Source organism: Canis lupus, chromosome 23 (genome assembly GCF_003254725.2).
Source record: "Canis lupus dingo isolate Sandy chromosome 23, ASM325472v2, whole genome shotgun sequence".
NCBI lineage: Eukaryota > Metazoa > Chordata > Mammalia > Carnivora > Canidae > Canis > Canis lupus.
In genome coordinates this window covers 43,186,718-43,195,938 of record NC_064265.1, presented here as the reverse complement: position 1 = coordinate 43,195,938, position 9,221 = coordinate 43,186,718, and positions in this window count along the sequence as shown.

Below are 9,221 nucleotides of genomic sequence, written 5' to 3'. Positions count from 1 at the left end.
CAAGAGGATACCATGAACTCACCTGGCCCCATGGATGACAGACCAAATAAGGCAAAAGAGAAATCTAGTTTAAAGCCTAGAGCATTAAAATTGACCTCCTGTGATTTTTGCCTGGGCTGTCTTTGATTCTCAGTATACTATAGTCCTATGTGTTTATGGCATCCAAAAACAAAAACACAAAAGGTCTTCAGTGAAATTCTGAAAATGAGATACCGAATCATTGGTTCGCAATAGTTTGGGCTCAGAATAAACAATAGCCGAGTTAGAGGTTTTAATCACTTTTCTTCCTTTAGACCATCATCTGACCAATACAGGAGCTCCCTTCAAAAAGATTTCACTAGCATAAATTTAAGGACTAATGGACCTAAAGAAGCTGACTCTGAGACTTTTTCACACTCCTGGAACACTTGTTTGCAGAAAGCTGAGTGTTGATAACAGCTTAATAGGTCAGGCTGCTACCCAAGAACCTAGCACAGGCGGGATGTATTAAGATCCGCTTTGGGGGTGCTGAAGGGTTTTCTCTTTTTTGAAATGTGAGATCTAAAATAATTTGGTTTTTTTGCCTCTCACCACTGTTCTCACTCCACACTTGCCGTTTTACATATGATTATTGAGTTGACCCGAAAGGCTTTTGGGTTGGGAGGTGCAAGGTCAGCGTCCCGGCCTCCTCGCAATCTCCGTCTGCACCTACCTCAGACGTGTCTTTGTACGATCCCTGCTGGACACTGCACCTTTCCGTAATTATAAATGTCTGTTTCCAGTCACTTCAAAGCTTTCCCAGCGCTGGGAGTCCTCCTTCAAAGCCTCTGCATCGCTGAGGAACTTCTGTCATTGACAGGAGGTCCTGCTTTGAAGTTTTTCATGCCATTTATTGATTTCCCCCCTTTAAAGATGTTCAGATTAGAAAATGCTTCACCCCCTTTGAAAATGTGCATATTTTCGTGATGCGGAAGGGTTAATCCTTTGAAGATATTTACATTTTATAGCAGTGTCCTTATATGAAGAAATTTGACATCAAAAAATGCCACATGCTTTGTGGCGCTTTCCTTTTCTCTGCTGGATCCTTCGAGATCAAGATCCTCCCAATTTAGTGTGTTGTTGGTTTTTATATTATGCATTTGTTCCTTTTTATTGCAATGCTGAAGGAACTCAATAAATGTGCTAAAATGAAAGAGCTTGCATAATTTAGAAAAGGCCTTTATGCCAGTCGTTTATAGAAGTCTTCTCAAAGTTGGGACACTTCTAATGTTTGGGAGTGTTTACAAAGTTTCCTTGATCTCCTGACCATCTGCAGGGTCCTGATACTATACATAACTACCCACAAAGGTTAGCTTTGAAAATTAGCTCTACGTTACCTAAAGGGTGCACATTTCATTCATATTTTCCTTTCTGTGTATGTGCTTAAATCTCAGTCTCCTATATCTTAAAAAAGGAGCACAGGGATACCATGAGGATTAAACTAAAACTTCACACATAAAGAGAACCTCACACATAGTCCGTTAGCCACGCCCATGGCAATTAAGTGGCCAAATTCAATTAATCCAACACTGGATAACAGCCTATGTAATGTTTCAGACATTCACTTCAGGACTGTCTCTGCTGATCAGAAGTACACTACCTTCCCCTCTAATTAGCTGATTTCAGCAATTGTGTCACTTGGAATTTCTGTCATTTGGCTTAGACTTCGATTACTGTTAGAATAAAGTTCTGTTGGGAGAGGTAATACTCGAAGTCCTTGGGGTAAGTGATGATTTTGAACACATGTCCCAGGGAGGTGAAGAAATGAGAAAAAGAAACTATGCTCCAGAGGAGAAAAGGAAATGGGGAAACTGAGGAATGAAGGGGAAAAGGAAGACCCCAAATGTGAACTTTCACACAATTCTTTCAGATTAAAAATAAATTTAGCATGCATAAACACACACACACACACACACACACACACCCCACCCATGAGCCGAATTTATAGCTAAATATAATAAGCCGTGGTACAATACACTAAAGGAAGGTGGTAAATCGAGAATGCCACACACAAAAAAGGAAAATAAACCCAACCAGGATGAGTTTTGATACCTAGTGGACTTGTAAACTCATATTAAATGTAGTCCAGTTGTTAACCAGGAATCATATATGATCTCTCTGTGCATAATAAAAAATAAAGTGGAGCTATTTAATTTCTGTGTTTGGCATAATAAGATTGTAATCATAATGCCAGGGAAACATTTTCATTTTCCTGGATGGCAGTGATTAACTTTCATTTCTCTAGCACTCTAAATGTATTGCTTCATTCAGTAATTTAATCATTCATTTATTTAATATTTATACAGTGTCAAGAAAGTACAAATGGCCAATAAACATATGAAAAGATACTCAGCTTTACTATTCATGAGGACGGAGTAAAATGTAGAGAACATGAGGTACATAGTTCATCCATTGGGTGCTTAATAACACCCGAGTGGCCTTAAAGGTGGGAGGAATTAGCATTCCTATATGTCGCTGATGGAGCTATCATTCAATGTAGATTTTTGGAGGGTAATTAGGAATATCTATGAAAATGTAAATGTGTATATCCTTCAGTCTAGAAATTTTTTTCTTACAGCTCTATTATGGAGAGACATGGTGGTAATAGAGGCAGAAAAAAGAGGAGAAAAAGAAAAAAAAAAGGGAAAGAAGAGAAAATTTACCTAAATATTTAAATAGCCACCAACAGAGCAATGTTTAAGTGACTTGTAGGTAATGCAATGCACACAATACTACTAAGTGGTTGAGCGACAAAGCATAACCTGTGTCTATATTCTCTGACATGGAAAGATCTTTTCAACCATGTAGAAGAAGAAAAAAAGCAAGTTGAAGACTAATGTGTACTGAGTGATGTCAATCATAAAAAATGCACAGAGTATATATTTTATATGTATTCTTATGTGTGTGTAAAAAGTGCTAATGCTTACTTCTGCTCTGGGGCTGCATGTAGGACGAGAATCAAAAGGAGCCCTTAATCTATATTGATTAAACATTACACTAAGAACAAACTCTTGTTTTCTTTATGTAATTCAAAAGAAAATAAATTACATTAAATGTATACGCATTTTATAGATCATCCTCTAAACAAGTTAATATACTAGATTCTATTTATATGCAAACACTGAACTTGTCTGTTAGACATTAAACGTGTATTTAATTTTGTGCAAGTTCTCCATTTGTCAAAAAATCTAATGCGCTCTGTTATTAATTCCTTAGAAGTGCAAAAAGGGATATACCTCTATGTTTTTGGATTGGGTATATCCAAATTACCCAGGTCACGGCGCCAGTTACCTTGGATGCAAGGTGTCTGCCTTGGTATACAGCATCAGGGGACACAGTCAAGGAATGTGTAGAACAAACAAAGTCTCACATATGTCTTTCTACCCAACCAACAACTTCCCTTAGCTCCAGAGCTATCTAAGGATTGACTGGTGCCAGGGCACTAAAGGAAAAGAAGGGCTCGAAAGATCGGCTTCATGAGTACATCTTTGTAGATTATCTTCCAAATTTGTCCCCATTTCCTCAAAAGGGAGTATTGGAAAATAGAACAATATATGTCCTGAATTGTATGGGTAACATCAAAATGTTCAGGTTTCAAAGACATTCCATGTCAGAGTCCCCCTCCCTTTTTCTCAGTCTTTCTTATGAGGAAAAAAAAAAAAAAAAGATATATTTTCTCCTCTCAAAAGAAACTCAATCCCTGACACTCACAATTTCACTGCAAAATCAGAATCCCTGAAGTTCACATTGATTTTGAACATAGAACATTGCATTCCAATATATTGAAATTCTCTTCTGAGGTCTTATAACTACAAAGGAAAAAAATTACCTTGTTTATGAAACAACAGAGTAGCTATTGATATAAACTGATGAAACATATTTGGCCTTAACATTTATTATACAGTATGTTTATGTTTTTTAATTAAGGTATAGTTTCTTTCAAAATTGCTCTATTTTTCACATTTGTAGGTCTTTCCTTTGGATTTTATTTCCAACACCCGAGTCTTGTCCTAAACCGCTAGCCAATTTAGCCATTTTCTGGACTTTTTATTTTGAAACTTAATCATAATTTTGATATTGCTGGTTCTAGGTTGTGGTCTTTACAGACAAATTTTATCTTATAGTTTTCTCTTTAGTGAATATTGTCAAAGAAGCCAATAGCAGTTCTTTCTCCAAGTCACTGATCCACATTATTTTTCAGCGAATATGTCATGGACTTGGCCTTTCTATACAATCCTCCATTGTTTCAGAAGATTATTTGAATCCAAGAAAAACATTAGAATGTAAAATTCTAAGGGAAACCCTGGATTGGTTATGGTTATTTATCTTCAACTATGAGTGTAAGAGCAATACCAGTGAATTAAATTGTCCAAAATAAAATGCCCCATTAACATTTAAGGAAAAAAACAACTAAAAATGTGGTATAACATGTGCCTACCGATTTTTATCTACTAAAAATGTTTCTTAAGATTTCAGTTGTTATAAAGACTACACACGTGTGAGTTTCTCTTTCTTCAAGCTCAAAGTGACTCTCTATTGTTAAGCGACACGTGCGGCCAGTGCGAGTAGTGATTTATTGACCTTTATTTTTCCCCATGGAATACGGGAAAAAATTTTCCTTTACATGCTGCAAGCACTTTCCAAAACTTACTGAGCTCTCTAGACTCCAAAATTTAAAACAGAACAAAATTACGAAAACCAAAAAATAAACAGTATCAGTTTGTAGCCCACTAATGCAGATTGGGCACATAGACTGGGAGTGGCTGTGACCACAGATAGGTGGATATTATAGGGTCTCTGCTCACCTAAACCCCAAAGATGGTCATGTGGGGAGCCACCATGTAGCCAGACACTCATAAATGAAATAGCACAGAATCACAGACCATCACAGAGCCTCAGTGACACAGGCAGCTTTCCCAGACTTGGGACAGGTAAACACAGAGGAATGGTTTGAGGGTGTAATTTTCTTGCTTTCTTTGTTTCAGATTTGTATTTAAATCCCAGTTAGTTAACATTGAGTGTAATACTAGTTTCGGGCATAGAATTTAGTGATTCAGCACTTCCATCCAACTCCCAGTGCTCATCACAGCAAATGCCCTCCTTAATCCCCATCCCACCCCCATCTAGCCCATACCCCCTTCCCTCCAGCAACCCTCAGTTTGTTCTCTATACTTAAGAGTCTGATTTATGGTTTACAGAGGATGTAATATTTGAACTGAATTTTTAAGTATCAGCGGGAATAAGCTATCTGAAAGGAACGGGAAAAAAAGGGATTCTGAATCAAAGAAATGATGGTATAAGTATGCTGAAACCCGAGACAGCATGGCATTTCAGTAGAATCTCAAACACTTCGGCATGAATGATACAAACGTCTCAAGGAGTTATGGGCATGGGGCTGGAGCATTACACAGACACCAAATGCCAAGGCCTGGTGGGCAGGAGAGCACCTGAGGGCCCTGTTGAAGAAGCTGGCCTGAACACAGTGGAGAGGTGGTCAAAGACTTCAATCGTTGGTGAGATGTCGTCAGATATATCATTTAGAAAGCCATCTTGTCATCAGGGTAAATCAATTCTTTCAGTTACTCAAAGAAAACATATATGGAATCCTGCCTTACTCTAAGCTTCCGGTCGTAGTCTAGCCCGGTCCAGCAAATCTTATTGACCTTAATCTCATGTCCAGAATGTGAGGAGTTCTCACTATGACAACCACTTCCATGTGGTCCAAATTATTACCCCACCCAACGAGTACTGCAGGTATACCCCAGCTGGTCTCCCCACTTCTCACTTGCTCCCATCTAATCTAATCACTGCAGGAGCCAGAGTACTTTTAGAACCCATCAGACCATGCCATCACTTGGTTGAAAACCTTCCAGAGACTCCATTTCTCATAGAGTGTAAGCCAAAAATCTTAACAATTGCCTAAGGGGCCAATACTCTTCTCATCGCTTCTCTGGGTCAATCTACCATGTCCTACCGTGGTCCATTCACTCTGCTCTGGCCACACTGGCCTCCTTGCCTCGCAGTCTTTGCATATGCCATTGCTTCTTTCCTGAACATTCATTCCCAGATCTGCCCTAGACTTTCATTGTCATTCTATTTAGACTCTTTACTCAGAAACATTACCGTCTTAGTAGAAACAGTTTTTACTACCTCATTTAAAATTGCAAATTGATGTCTTAAAGTTTAAAAAGTCAGGTAAAGGACTTGTTGTTTCAATTCCAATGTGTAAGGAGCTTGGAAACCTTCCTTCCTATCCTTATTCTAAGAAAAAGCTGAACGAATTGGGTAGAACTGGGACCTATCAGAGAACCAAGGTTGCAGGTGAAGGTAAGGAAAAATTATTTTCTGCCCCTGAGGTCTTCCAGCTGGACTAAAATGGAATTTACATGAAACAGATTAACAGGAGAGAAAAAAACCATTTTCTTACATGTGCACAGAAGCCCAATTTTAAAATTGAGACCCAGAGAAATGACAAGGCAGGCAGATTTTATACTTTTTTAGACAAAGAGACAATAAATCTCTGAGGAATTGATGGAACAAAGAATTTGAGCTGGGGTAGTAAATTAGCAAAACGTAACACAGGCCATTTATACAGCCTTCTGGACTCTAAACTTGCAATCTCTGGTGATGAGGATGTGTCTTTACTTCCTGGCACAGAGAGCTTGCCATTCACATGGGAGCTTTATTTCCCACTTGCAGGAGGACAGAGGGGAGTCTGAGTGTCCTTCTTGCCTAAGCTCTCAAGTAACTTTTATTTAAAATAGTCAACATTCCAAAGCAGCTCATCTTGGGGCAGCCTGCCTTTGGCTCCTACACAGGGCAAATCACCACTTGGAATTTTAGAGAGAAATTCATCCAGAAAGACACAACAGCTACATTGTGCTTACCTGAAGCAGAAGTTGTAGGAGCCACAGATAGGGATACTTATATTGTAATTTTGACAAATTGTTAGAGGCTGAATATGAACTAGCACGAGAGGGAGAAACTCCTGGAATCTACAATCTACAGTCTTTTAAGAAACCCGTATAATTTCTTAGCCTTTACCTCCATGAACCCCACTGGGTTCTCACTGTGAGGATCTAAAAAAGATCCTTTTGTGGTACTGGCAGGTAGTGTCATCATTGTGAAATATGCCCAGGTGGAGATATCGCCTAGATACTTGGATCCCTAATCCACAGCTTCTTCAGCGAGGCGGTCTGGACTAAAGACATTTCTTAAGAGTTAACATGACATAGTGTGACTTAATCAATAGTGTGTGAAAGGTCTTAGAGAAAATCCCTCAGAAACAGATGAAGATTCATATGCAATTCATATTTATTGAGAAAGTGCTCTGAGGGGAAATCCGTATGGGAGAAGGAGAAGCAGGCTGGGGAAAGGGAAGTAACCAAATGAGGGTACAGTTTTAGGCAAAGTACTGACCTGTGTCCCATGGGGGAGATTTGAAGCTTAAATGATACCTCAGCATTTGTCTCACCCAAAATCAAGAAAGCCAGATGATCTTACTTCTAGATCAGTCAGTCTTGGCTATGGGCTACCCCAGGGTTACATACATCATCAGGTACTTTTGGATCTCTGTACAATAGGCCAAAAAGATTTCAATAGCCTTAGGAAAGTCTTCTGAAGAAAAGTGTAAATGACAACCCATAAGGAGCAAAGCAACACAGAAGCCAAGAAATGAATGCAAAGAACCTACAAGAAGGAACTATGAGAAGGTAAGGACAATGAACCCACATACTTGTCACATGGTGGGCTTTGAGATCATCCGAGGTAATGGAATAAGCAGTGGGTCCAGTACAGAACTCTGAGCCAAAGAACGAAACTAAGAAAGTAGGAAGAGACCTGGAAGGGCCAGAAGGAGGAGAGAGGATTAGGGTTTAACTCCTGATTTAAGTCCAATAAATGGAGGCCATGAGAGTGTTCATTACCTGTGGAATGATCTTCGGCTAGGGCAGTTTCAGAGTGATGCCTGGAGCTAAAACCAGATTTACAGTGAGCCTCAGGGAAAGTGAAAAGAAAGAAATTGGTGGCACTCATTGTTGACTATTCTCTCTAAAGGGCTGCTCACGATCAGAAGAGAAATGTAAGGTCATGACGGACGTGCTGAGGGGAGAAAGAGACAGAGGCTTCATGACTGGGAGTGACTGCAGCATGTTTGCAAGATGCATGAAATTCTAGAGTAAAGGTTTTCCCAAATATTCAATAAAACGAATTGAAACTATATATATGAGACTATATATATATATGTCACCACTTCCTCACTCCTTACCGCTCTTTAGCTACCTCTGATCTGATTTTCAGCATCCTTCCTGTCTTTACCTGCTCCTTTCCTACTGTACCACCTAACAACCATCATGCTAAACCCTTTCTCAGTCAATGAGATTCTCATCCATTAAACTCTCAGCATTTTATTTAAACACAAATCTTTGGGTGCCTGGGTGGTTCAGTGGTTGAGTGCGTGCCTGCCTTTGGCTCAGGGAGTGATCCCAGGGTTCTGGGATCGAGTCCCACAGCAGGCTCCCCGCATGCAGCCTGCTTTCTCCCTCTGCCTATGTCTCTGCTGCTCTCTCTGTGTTTCTCATGAATAAATAAATGAAATCTTTAAAAATAAGTAAATAAGTAAATACGAATCTCATGTGTCATTTCCTATTTTGCATGAATTTTGCAGCTCTCCCTTCTGAACTGCAAGCTGCTTTAAGGCAGAAAAATGTACTCTTCCATGATTTTATCCTCTTTGGTGATTCAAGAGATTATGCATTTGTCACAAGAAGTTCTTTATTTTAAAAAAAGTCCCTTATATATTTTTGTTGATTGAATTAAGTTAATGCTAACCCTCTGAGGAAAAAAAAAAATAGTTGTTTAGTTTAGGTATTTCCCTAATAACAAAGACATGGAGTCTTTAAAATTATATAAAATCTACTAGCTCTTATATTCACATTGATTATTTTGGGGGATGATATCATTCATTACACATTAACACAGGTTTTGGAGATTCATTGTGTTTTGTTGGCTTTTTATAGTCTTTGTTTTAGTTTTCTATTGCTGTTGCTTGAAAATATCATTAACTATTATGGTTTAAATCAACACAAATTTATTATCATATACTCCCATAGATCAGAAGCCAAAATCAGTATCACCAAAATTTAGGGTGCTGGCAGGATTGCATTCCTTCTGGAGACTCTAGAGAATAGTCAATTCCTTACCAT